Raw genomic sequence first — 13319 nt, 5'->3', positions numbered from 1 at the left:
TGCAACGCGAGAGCAGCGTGCTCTTACCCCCAAACAAACAGAGCAAAAACTGATGTGTGTCGTCTTCAGATATAGAGCGAGAAGAGGGGAACACGCACCGTTTGCGGCTTTCAGTCATTCTCTCTTTTTTTTCTTTCTTTTTTAGAAATATATATATATTATATTTTCTAAACAGAAGAGAAAAGAGAACAACGTTCACTGCACACTGCCTAACTGATTCTAACTCCTAACAGAGGAAAGAAAGTTTTGACAGGTTTTGTGAAACAAACGGAAACAAAATCGCTCTGAAAAAAGAGTTTCTGACGACACCTGGTGACGTATCCATTTATAGCCTGGCCGCAGGTGCATCTAATGTTTACATCAGCCGAGGCTATAAATTCCGGTCAATGTTCATTGACGTGTTGCACACATTATTCAGCTCGGTTCACAGCTAGAGTTGTTCCCCGTAGCGCTTAGCAGCGCAGCATCGTAGTGAAGCTTTTTGTAAAGTGAACAAAATATCACTGGCAACAGATCTAGCAACCTGGGTATCACAATTCCAAGTGAAAAGCAATGCTGTTTACCAGTTGCTGAAGATTCTTCAGCAACATGGCCACACAGATCATCCATCCTCTCTGCTCGTACTCTGCTGAAAAAACCTAGGCATGTAGCGACAATACAGAAATTTGGAATGGACTATTTACTCTATCCACAGAATCAAAAGTTACTGGACTGCCTGGAGAAGTACTCTGTTGAATAGCTACAGGACCATGACACAATTAATCTGTCATTCAACATTGATGGCCAACCATTGTTTAGAGCTCAGGGAAAGATATGTGGCCTGTCCTCTGTGCTATCCACCTGAATCCCATTTTTGTTTTCCCTACAACATTAACTTGTGGAACCAAGCGGCCAAATGATCTGCATTTCTTGGACGATGTTGTAGCAGACCTCAAAGACCTCCTGTCTAGTGGCATTCAATACAATCGGAAAAAATACAGTGTAAATGTTCTCAGCATCGTCTGTGATGCTCCACCAAAAGCCTTTGTCCACGGCACAAAGCTGTGCTCTGGATATTATGGCTGTGATAAATGTGACCAAAAGGGCAAATGGTTTAATAAAGTCACCTTTCAGGACACCGAAAACCTTACTCTTCACACAGATGCATCATTTAGAAGCCAGGTTCAGCCAGAGCATCAAAACAAAAGTACAGCGTTAGTCCAGCTATCCATTGATATGATCAAAAGCTTCCCAATTGATTCTATGCATCAGGCATGCCTGGGGGTGATGAAAAGGCTTCTTCTCAGTTGGACCAGTGGAGCAAGAGGAGTCAGGCTCTCCACCACCCAAAAACAAGAGGTAAGCAATAGGCTTCTTCAACTACGAAGTGAAATCCCATCCATCTTCACTCGCATGCCTCGTAGTCTGGGTGAGCTGGAGAGGTGGAAGGCAACAGAATTCCGCCAATTCATGCTCTATACAGGTAAGCTGATGTTGAAAGGAATCTTTGGGGATGACCTATATCATCATTTCCTGAACTTCAGCGTGGCCATGTGGTTGTTAGTATCCCCAACACTAATCAAGAGGCATTCAGAGTATGCAAGAAACCTACTCCACTACTTTGTCAGTAGAGGACGAGAGCTCTATGGTAGCGAGTTTATTGTGTACAGCATCTACTCTATGCTCCACATCACTGACGATGCTGTTCAAGTCAATAGTCTAGACAACTGCAGTGCATTCAAATTTGAAGCATACCTGTACACCATGAAGAGGATGGTACGAAGTGGAACACACCCTCTTAGGCAGATTGCCAAGAGAATAGATGAAAGACTGTCATCTCCTCTTAAAAAATACAAGGAGAGAGAAACAATGAGTGCAAAGGACAAAGCATTCTTGCTGCATGATGAGAACGGCTGTGAGATTACAGACAAAATAGAGAAAGACAGAAAGGTCCTTTGCAGGGTTTACCATAACCCTGCACCACTGTTCATGGAGCCATGCCACTCATTTCTTGTAGGAGTATACAATTATAGGAAAAAACAAACATCAATGAGATGGATCCCTAGATAACAAATTGAAAAGATTAATAATGGAGACACAGTAACGTTCATGGCAATCTTACATCAACAGTGAATTTTTCATGACATTGTTTCATGTAAGAACAAGAATGTTTAATTCAATGAACATACATATATTCTGGAAGGAACAATAGGTGATATCGTAATACCATTAATATTTATTTTATTTTATTTTCCTTAGCATGTACTATATTGTGGAATTTACAGAGGAGTCATCAGTTGGCATTGTAGCCCAGTGTTGGGTCTATGAAGATGAAAGGGTATAACCATCCACAAGTCCAACCCACATCAACAAAATAATCTTGATCAAAATAGTTTAAATTGACTTAAGAAATTAATCAAATTAGACTCAGAATTTTTTTGTACACATTTAGCAACAATACAGTTACTGGCCACCTACCAATCAGACAAAACGGGCAAAAAAAGAAGAACTTCCTGATGAGGAAAAATGGATTTCACGAAACATTCGTGTTTTTGCCAGAACTGGTAAGGTTCCATTCCGAGGGAACTCGCACTGCGTCGTTGAAAACGACTCTTTGGGGAACGCTCCTTAGCGTGCGCCTCTGAAGTATGAATGAAACTATTCCAATCTTGATTGGTGTTGCGTCATGACGTAACATGTGACGGCATAACCGGATGCATAAAAGTGACGCCGGCACACACACACATTAGCTTTCGCTCTTCAGCAAGCGCTCTATGTATATTGTTTGTCTTATTTGGTGTTGTTTGTCCTATTTAAAAGAATTATGGCCACCGAACAGTTCAAGAAGTGCGTGCACCCCTGCCCTCGTTTTATTACGGGTAGGGACACGCACGATTTGTGTGTGAACTGTTTGGGAGCGCAGCACGCACAGGCAGCTCTCGAGGGATCTGCCTGTGAAAGCTGTGAAGCACTACCCCTGAGAGTGCTGCGCTCCCGGTTGGCGTGGTTTGATGAGCACGGTCAGGCTCGCGTTCCCCACGGTTCTGGTCCCGCGTCTGTTGAGGCAGCGTGGCGATTGAGATCGTGGGGTTCGCAGCGGGATCTTGCAGATGAGAATGAGACTGCTCCGGCACTTTCTCATTCTTCGTTTGAGGATCCCGAGCCTACTATGAGTGGTGCAGAAGCCCGCGTCGCGGCTTCTTCTGCCCACGATCAGGTCCCAATGCTCGAGCTCTCTGCTTCCGAGGAAGTGGAAATGCTCAGCATTGATGTGGACGACCGTGAGCCAAGCACGCCGGGTTTCGACCAGGCTTATGAGGAGCTGGTTCAGGTTGTGACGCGTGCTGTGGCCAGACTTAACATTAGCTGGCCACAAAATGAGCAGGGAACGCACGTCGGAAGCAAATTAGACGAGCGTTTCCTGCAGCACACGTCACAACCCCAGCGCCGGGGTTTGCCGTTTTTTCCCGATCTCCACAAAGAGATCTCGAGATCGTGGGATAAACCACATTCGTCCCGTGTCTCCACCCCCAGTGTGGTCGATTACAGCTATGATTTAGGGGCACGGGATATGGGCTATGGGAAGATGCCTGGTGTGGAGAAGGCTTTAGCCGGTTACCTCTCTCCTGAGTCAGCATCTTCCCTTAAAACCCCGGCGCTGCCTAGTAAGCCCTGCTGAGATACATCTGCATTAATAAGCAGGGCTTACATGGCGGCAGGTCGGGCTGGTTCATGCCTGCACTCAATGGCGACTTTGCAGGCGTACCAGGCCGATCTCCTGAAAGATTTAGACGAGGGGGGGGCCAACTCCCGAAGATATCGTGGATTTGCGCAGAGCCGCAGATCTGTGTCTCCGGGCCACTAAAGAGATGGCCTGCGCTATTGGCCGCTCTATGGCAGCTATGGTGACCACGGAGAGGCATCTGTGGCTAAATTTGTTGGGAATAAAAGAAAAAGACAGAGATTTTTTGCTTGATGCCCCGCTCTCGCCCTCTGGCCTGTTCGGCGACGCCGTTACATCGGTCGTCGACAGGTTTCAGGAGGCGAGGAAACAATCTGCGGTGTTCAAGCAGTTTCTCCCCCGTAAATCCAAGTCTAAATCAAGTAGGGTGGGGCAAACAGATCAGCCCCAGCCTTCAGTCAGCTCCTCGCACCGGCGGTCATGGACGGCCGCTTTGCCAGGGGTCTGTGGCAGGACCATCATCATTCTTGGCACATAAACTGTCTAGAGATGTTGGCTGTGTTCAGGGCTCTGAGGAGCTTCCTTCCAGACATCAAAGGTTACCATGTCCTAGTACGTTCGGACAATACATCAGTGGTAGCTTATCTGAACCGACAAGGAGGACTCAAGATCGCGCCCTCTGTGCAGACTGGCGCATCAGATAATTCTTTGGTCCCAAGGGAAAATACTGTCTATCAGAGCAATATATAATTCCGGGGGTTCAGAATCAGGGAGCAGACATCCTGTCGGGGCAGGGGCTGAGGAATGGAGACTTCATCCAGAGGTGGTGAAGTTGATGTGGGACAAATTTGGACCATCGGAAGTGGATCTATTTGCGTCTCGAGAGACGTCCCACTGTCCACTTTGGTTCTCCCTCTCACATCCAGCCCCACTGGGGTTGGACGCCATGGTACAGGCTTGGCCGAGGCTTCGCCTGTACGCATTTCCCCCTATCGCTCTGCTCTCGGGAGTCCTGGAAAGGGTCCACCAAGAGGGCATCAGTCTTCTTCTGGTTGCCCTGATGTGGCCGGCCCGAGTATGGTTCTCAGACATAATTTCACTCCTGATAGCTCCGCCATGGCAGATTCCTCTGAGGAGGGATCTGTTGTCTCAGGCAGGGGGCACAGTCTTCCACCCTCGTCCAGAGCTGTGGAAACTGTGGGTCTGGCCCCTGAGGGGGTTCAGTACCTAAATGCTGGTCTATCAGCGGGGGTGGTTGAAACCATACTTAGCTCTAGGGCTCCGTCTACTAGGAGATTATATGGCCTCAAGTGGAATGTGTTCTCCACTTGGTGTAGAGAACATGAATTAGATCCAGTTAACTGCCCGGTGGCTTCAGTTCTGGAGTTTCTTCAAGATCGTTTCTCTGCGGGTCTCTCCCTTCCACACTTAAGGTGTACGTGGCTGCCATTTCGGCGTTCCATGCACCACTGAGTGATGGGCCTCTGGGGAGGCACCAGCTGGTCATTCGTTTTCTCCGTGGTACATGGAGGATGAGACCGGCAACCAGGTCCAGGGTTCCTGCCTGGGACCTGGCGGTGGTTCTTGAAGGGTTATCCCTGGCCCCCTTCGAACCCCTTCAGTCGGCTTCAGCCCAAGGACCTGACGTTCAAGATGGCTTTTCTCTTAGCTATTACCTCTCTAAAGAGGGTGGGTGATCTTCAAGCCCTGGCAGTGACGCCAGCTTGCTTGGAGTTTGCCCCTGGCGGAGTTAAAGCCATTTTGCACCCGAGACCTGGCTATGTGCCTAAGGTGCCGTCTAACACGGCACGGTCTACGGTCCTGCAGGCATTTCATCCTCCACCTCATGTGTCGGCAGAAGAAGAGAGGCTCCATTTGCTCTGCCCTGTCAGAGCTTTGAGCGTTTACCTCGAGAGGTCCTCTTCCTGGAGGAGGTCGGACCAACTGTTAGTGTGTTTTGGGTCACCTAGGAAGGGGCTCCTGCCTCGAAACAAACCATTAGTAATTGGATTGTTCAGGCTATTATCTCGGCCTACAAGGTGCGCAATTTGCCTTCACCTTTGGCCGTAAGGGCTCATTCAACTAGAGGCATGGCGTCCTCTAGGGTTCTCTTATCGGGAGTACACCTCCAGGAGATCTGTGAGGCAGCCGGTTGGGCTACCCCGCACACTTTCATCAGGTTTTATAGTCTGCACCTCCCTAGTACGCCTGGCGCACGTGTGCTCTCGTCCTAGCTGAGTGCCTGAGTTCAGTTTCACCCTAGGGCAGGCCTTTTTTCGGTGCGTGGCCTAGTGGGCATTCATTCCCCAAAGAGTCGTTTTCAACGGCGCAGTGCGAAGTTCCCTCGGAGGGAACGTCTCGGGTTATGACTATAACCCTTGTTCCCTGAGAAGGGAACGAGACACTGCGTCGTCCTGCCACGCCCCTCAAGGCCTGAGAGCGGCTTGCTTCATCGCTAGGCTAATGTGTGTGTGTACCGGCGTCACTTTTATGCATCCGGTTATGCCGTCACATGTTACGTCATGACGCAACACCAATCAAGATTGGAATAGTTTCATTCATACTTCAGAGGTGCACGCTAAGGAGCGTTCCCCAAAGAGTCGTTTTCAACGACGCATTGTCTCGTTCCCTTCTCAGGGAACAAGGGTTATAGTCATAACCCGAGACGTTCTATCTATGGCAGGATTTGTTTAGTATCTGATTGAACTAGATTATGTGATTACATTTAGATTTTCTATTTCCATAAACATTTCATCCCTAGGTGTTTTTGAGAGGGCCCAAAAGTGGAGCAAAACAGCAGAATATACTTCTGCTGTAGAGAACGATGATGGTAAAGCTTAAAGAGGCCAACAAACAAACCAGATTTGAAGACAACTGTGATGGTATGAGATATACTGTATATAACCTTATGCACCCTTTTCTGAAAATGAAACAGATTAGACATTAATTTTCAGGTAACAAGGTATTCTCTGTTGGAAGCTGATAATACTGACTTTTTTTTGTTTAGATGAGAACCACCTGCAACAAAGAGAAAGCATCAAGGTATACCAGTAAATTCCCTACTACTTACTACTATATTCAGCTTACGTATTAGTCATTTAATCATGTGCATGCCATTTAGATGGACCATTTCCTCGACTCAAGGCAACAGTTGGCGCTGAAAGAAAAAAGCCAGACAAAGGTATGATAGTATTGTTTTTCAATAATCACCTCTAATTATGGAAAATTTCATTATAAAGATTTGCTGATGTTCAGTTTCATCCACTGAAACCAATTCACTTTATTGTTTAACAGTAATCGAAGCAAAACTTCCAACTCCACCCCAACTGCAACCAAGTAATTTTTTTATAAACAAATAAAGCACCATTGGCATAGGAAAAACACATTGCCTGCAAATATCAGTAATTCGTTTTCTTTTTCTCTTACACACTCAAATAGCCAAAGTCTTCACAGAATATTCAACCTGTGACCTATAATTTCTCCCTTCGCATGATTTGCCTGAAGTTAGAATCAGTAATGTAACTGAATAGTACTGTATGATGCTTTCAATTGTTAAAGTTAACAACTGTGTATTCATCTTGCTTGCAGATGTTGATGAACCTCCCAGATCTTCCTCAAAGGACGGAACAGAGGACACAAATGGTAAAAATAAATTCAGTTTACTGAACTCGTAGGAGACAATTAATTTGTTTATTGAATTGAGCATACACACACAAAAACACCCTTGGCCTATGTATTACAAGTTATTTGTATACTACAGATATAAGACAAACCAGATTGCTACTATAATGCTCACACAACTTTTAATTCAAATAACTCAAGTACAACAGTGTTGCATTCTAATTTTCAAAATTCACATTATCTTCTTTAAACAGAAAACTTTCTTCCTCTTTTTTTCAAACTTACTTGTTTTGAGGTAATTTTTGTTGTAATAAGGAAACATACTCAAACTCAAACTCAAATGTAGTCAAAGTCTATCTACTTGTACATCAGAAAAATGTTCTGATGTTACCTTTTCAGAGGAGAGACAACCATGGGCAAGGTCTTCCAGGGATGCCTCAATGCCAAAAGAGCTTAAAGGTAAAATACACAACAAGAGACCAAATTCATTGAAATGCAATCACAAATAAGTACATCACTGTATTTACCACTTACCCTTAGGTTAAAGGAATTGTTCAACCAAAAATTATCATTCTTATCATTTACTAATCATTCATGTAGTCTCAAACTTATGGCTTTTATTCTACCCCCAGAACACACATTTTATGTTTCATTATTTTGATGGAGATATGTGAATATATTTTTATATTGCAACTTTCAAGCTCCAGAAAAGTACAGAAAAGCTCCATAATGGTAATCCACAGGTCTCCAGTGGTTTAATCCAATTAATGTCTTCTGAGGCCATATGGTCAATTTTGGGTGAGAAACATACAAAAATTGAACTCCTTTTTCACTGTAATTAAATCTTGCCATTGCAGCCTCCAAGTATGGTCATAATTCCAATTGACCCATGTACTAAGAAATGTAATTATGATAATTCTTAGAGTCTATATTGGCAAGATATACAGTGAATAAGTAGTTACATTTTGGTCGGTTCTCACCCAAAATCATATTGCCTCAGAAGACATGGATTAAACCACTGGAGTCATACTCTATCACACCACAAGGATCGAGGATGGACGAAGCATCCAGAGGACGCTTGAGGAAGGAAACACTGATGCATCATATGCAAAAGTATTTTTGCTCAAAGCACCTGACGCACACATAAATACTCCTCCCCTTTCACATCTGTCTCAATAGTTTTGAGTCATGTCTTTGCATTTTAAATAAACCATACATTTCAGATATTTCATTAGCTTTATTGAGATTTATTAGCAATATTTTAATAAACTTTTTAAATTGATGCTTGAGTGAGCAAGGATATTACAATTTACTGTAAAATGATTTCTTCCTTTGATTCCTCCATCCTCGTTTCCTTTCCTTGCATCGTTTCCTAAGAGGGCGGAGCCAGGAAGCGAGGAAAGGAAACGAGGATGTGCAAATAAGGAATTGAGAAGCACCCCTAGAGTGTAGGTGCCCTTATGCTGCCTTTTGTCCTTTCTGTGAATTGGTCACATTCACTTGCATTGTATAAATATGATTCACTCAATCAAATCTTTTTGTGTTCATTTAATTTTCTCAGTCCTTGAATTAACAAAAAACCTTTCAATTGCAGAAAAACTGCAGGTGCTGCTACAAAAAGTAGAAAGCCTGGTAGCCTCTCAGAGAGAAATTCTACTTCTGTTGCGGAGGAATCAGGGTCGGCAAAGGGAGGAAGACATCTTGGAGCTCAATATTGCTCAGACCAAGGAGGAGTTAGGGTACCTTGAGCACCGCCTTAAAGATGCAGAATTCAGAAAGAAAGTGGTGAATGCCGTGTTAATATTTCAAAGGGTTTGTAATTTCCTTGATCTTTCAAAATAAGAGTTCAATGTACTATAAAGGTATATAATAACAGCTTAAACCAACTTAACCAAGGCTGCAGCGTTAAATACAAACCAATCATATGTGAAGCTTTTTTTGTAAAATCATTGCTCTATTACATAATTAGCAGTGCTTCATGTGAGTGGGCAGCAGCGATAAGATTGTTTTGGTGCCAAGTCTATTTTTGCTGCGCTGCTTATGCTGAATTAAAGTGACAGTGACATTGTTCATGGTCAAAACGAACATGGGTTGATACGAAAAAGTAGCAATTTTACCATAAAAGCATATAAATGAAGTCTACTGTGTTTCACACATTTACCATATGACTTTCAGCACTGTGTAAAAAATAATAAGAATTAAAACACACTATTGCCAGTAGTTGCAAAAACCACAAAAGCATGTTAAAATTATGGTTATAGTGCCACTTAGCAGTCAAGAACAGCAAATGCATGTTGCTGCGGAGAGAGGACCTCAGCCAGCCAACTGTAAGAAGTAACTGAATGTGTAATGTGTAAAGGTAAAATATACATTTGCTTATAAAACTAGAAATTCAACATTGCAAAGCATAAAACCAAAATTTAATTAGCAATTGACCAAATATGTTTCATATAATGAAATTGCAGGACATATTTTATAGCCAAATTATGTTAAAATGGCTTAATGATACTCCTGCTGTCACGATTCCCTTGTTGTCTGCCCCGTGTTTCACTAGTCATTTTCACAAACTACAATTCCCATAATTCCCAGCCCTCATCACTGCCAGCACTTAGTCATTGTCCTCACCTGTATGTCGTTTAATCCTCATTACCCCTGTGTACTTAAGCCCCGTTGTTTGTTCAGTCCTTGTCGATTGTTGTATGTAGATGTGTTGCCTTGTCTACCCTATTCGTGTACCCTAGATATTTTCATTTTTGGTTTTATTTTCCCCTCGTGGATGTTTCCTTTGTTCCTGTCTTGTTTATTTTAATTTTGTTCAATAAAAGACCCGCACTTAGATCCTCACCCCTTGTCTGCCTCCTCCTGCTTACGTAACACCTGCATGTTTACCTGAATGCCATAACTTTGATATTTTCTTAGACTCACCATCTCAAACTTATTGGTGGTGCCAATCCAGGAGAGTGTGTAAGGAGGGTCATGCGGGCAGTAGCAATCAACATTATCTGGAGCCACTACAGTCTGCTGGGGAAGCGGGAGAAGTTGCCTCTGATTGGAACAACTGTGTGCAAAGTTATCAAACGTGAGTCAGTTTTCGGTTTATGAAAAAGAGATAGACAGCGATAGACACATTGAACAGTTTAGATAAAGTGAACAGTGTAAATGACAAATAGCTAGCTTTAAGTCATCATTTACCTGCCCTCGTGCCTTTTTAAACCTATATGACTTTCCCTCTTCTGCAGAATACAAAAGACTAGATTAAGAAAAATGTATTTTGTGCATACAATGAAAGCCAATGGGGTCCAATGTTATTTTGGACTGCATTTAATTTAATTGCATAGACAAAATAATTCTTCCAAATATCTTGTGTTCTACAAAAGAAAGAAAGTCATAGAGGATTAAAACAACATAAGGGTGAGTAAATATGACAATTTTCATTTTTGGGTGAACTATTCCTTTAAGATATTTCTGAAATCATATAACTTTCTGTAAAGCTGCTTTGAAATTGTGTATTGTGATAAGTGCTATACAAATAAATATGATTTGTGGTTGTGTCTTTAGTCTGTTCTGAACCCTTCTAGGGCAAACCTCCGCCCATGACAGCTGTCAATAACCCCTCAAGTCACATACTGTGTGTGTATTGCACATGCATACAATAAATTCATGGGTTCACATATAAGAACACATTCAGGAAACCGATTTGGTGTCCTGTTACAAGTTATGCTATACTAAAGTTTCTCAATATTATGAGATACTAAATCATTATTATGAGACAAAGTCATTATTGTGACACCATTTTATTAACGAATACGCTATCTTTTACAATTACAATTGAACTTCTTTTCAAGCGCATTGATAAAGTAAACATGAATAATTAAATAAACGGTACTTACATACTGTAACTGTTGTGACTTTCTGTTTAATTCCAGATGCCGTCATGAAATGTAAAGCTGGTCTTGGAGAGAAGGACGTAGAATGTTTAATTGGAGAGACACTTAAACATGCGCCTGCCCAGCTGAAGAAAAGTGTTCAGGTATGGTTGATGCAAAATATAACTAGAATGTTCTCGAATTCAAAGCCAAAGTTTAAAACAAGCAGAAACAAAGAATAAACAACTATCGATTATATGGCTTATAACACGTGCACAAATTTTCTTCACTCAAGGCACATTCGTGGCATTTTCATGTAGCCTATGTATAAATACCATTGGAAAAAAGAGCAACAATTGACTTGCTTCAAAAGATGTACACAGCTATGAATAATCACACATGAATGCAAACTAGGCAACATGCACGCTACTTTCTAAAACAGCACATGTAATTCGACTTACCTGTAACAATCTATGTAACAATTATAATAAATTGTTTAACTGAAGTGTTAAATGTGAATTTAAAGGTTCAAATGTAAAACACTCACATGTTTCTTTTCATTTTGCTAACAGGGCCGACTAAATGAAGATATGGAGGAGTAGTTTCAAATGCACAATTCCACATTTAAGCTTGTTTATATGAATGTTAACCTGTTTGTGTAATATTGTTGTGAACATATTGTTTTTTTTTATTCATAGTAAATTAACTGAATCAAATTCTGAGTCTGTATCATTCACAAGTTGTTGAAAAAGCCTCTAAAATAGTTGTGGGCAAAGGACAAATTAGATTACCAACTGGTTACCAATACACAACTATTGATTCACAACGTTGCCATGGCGACGACTCCAGGAACTTTTCCGGTTATCACGACGTAGCCACTTACGTTGCCACGACGAAAGATTCGTAATGTGATTACGTTGCCGTTACGTAATGGTCACGTAAGTTGGCTAGCTGGGTAGTTAACAAATTTTAGCAGAGTAGCAGGTGTTCAAAACATGGTAAATTACACTCCCTTTTGATAATCGTATACCTGTAGCACAAATGCTAGCATTGCAGTTTGTTTATTAATTGGGTTGATAGAAGACAATTCTGGTGACAGTCAAACACCTGCTAAGCTAATGGGAGCATTGCAGTTTTGTTTCCTTTAACATCTTCCGAGCATCTGGCATTGGAATACCTTTAGTCAGAGATTGGAGACATCAAGTGGAATATCCCACAACCGATTTGAATGGAATGCAGCATCTGTACCTAAACTCATCTTCACCCCCAACCCAAAGAGATTTAGCGAGTATTAGCTATACATATTAGCGATCTATTTACTGTTTTTTTTTTAGGGTGCTAGTTTCAGTTGCTTCCCAGCTATTTACCACCTAGCTAGGTGCGCAATATACCTAATTTAGTTAACATATATTAAGGGATGTAGCTAATGCAGTGTTAACTTGATGAGAGATTGAGGGGACAGGGCATGTGGTGACAAACTGTTCCCAAGTTACGTTTTTGCGTGTGATAAACAATGACGAGACAGGCCACAAAGTTATCAATGTTAGCTAATGTCAGCTCTGACATAAACGCTACATGCTGCGGTAACGTTCCCTCTCTTGGGTGAGAGAGCTAGAGATGTGGCAACAGAGAGTGGATTCTGAGTAGGCTAATGCACCTCCACGTATATGAAAAATCTACATTTTACATAGGCTGCTTTGCTTTTGTTTGGCATTCTTTGATCTATACAAACAACAAAAAACATACTATATTGTTTAAGAAAAGACAGTGAAAAGTGAAGAATGAAATATTGAATAATTGTTTGATATATCCTGTACTTTATGATGGTTTCTATGGGAAGATTCATCCAGAAAACCTGATGCAATGATTGTTTTAGATGGATGGTAAAACTTGGAAAAGGAGTGTTGAATAAATATGGTTAAGTTGATTTCAGCTCAGTAGTGTTTGTTTCTATTGCAATGCCTTTTTATTATTTAAGACATTTCTCGTGGTACACACAACAAAGACAAAGATCCCCATTTAGCCTTAACAGACTGTAGGGGCAAGTGCTGTTAGCAAGCACCAATGAAGGCTGGCACGGTACACAAGGGGGTGGGTGGCCAGCACCACGCCCGACCACCTTTGTCTCCCCAGTGGCGATGTTTACACACTGCACCAGGTACTCATTTTAG

The sequence above is a fragment of the Xyrauchen texanus genome, chromosome 38 (assembly GCF_025860055.1).
Source record: "Xyrauchen texanus isolate HMW12.3.18 chromosome 38, RBS_HiC_50CHRs, whole genome shotgun sequence".
Lineage (NCBI taxonomy): Eukaryota > Metazoa > Chordata > Actinopteri > Cypriniformes > Catostomidae > Xyrauchen > Xyrauchen texanus.
This window is presented reverse-complemented; position numbering follows the sequence as displayed.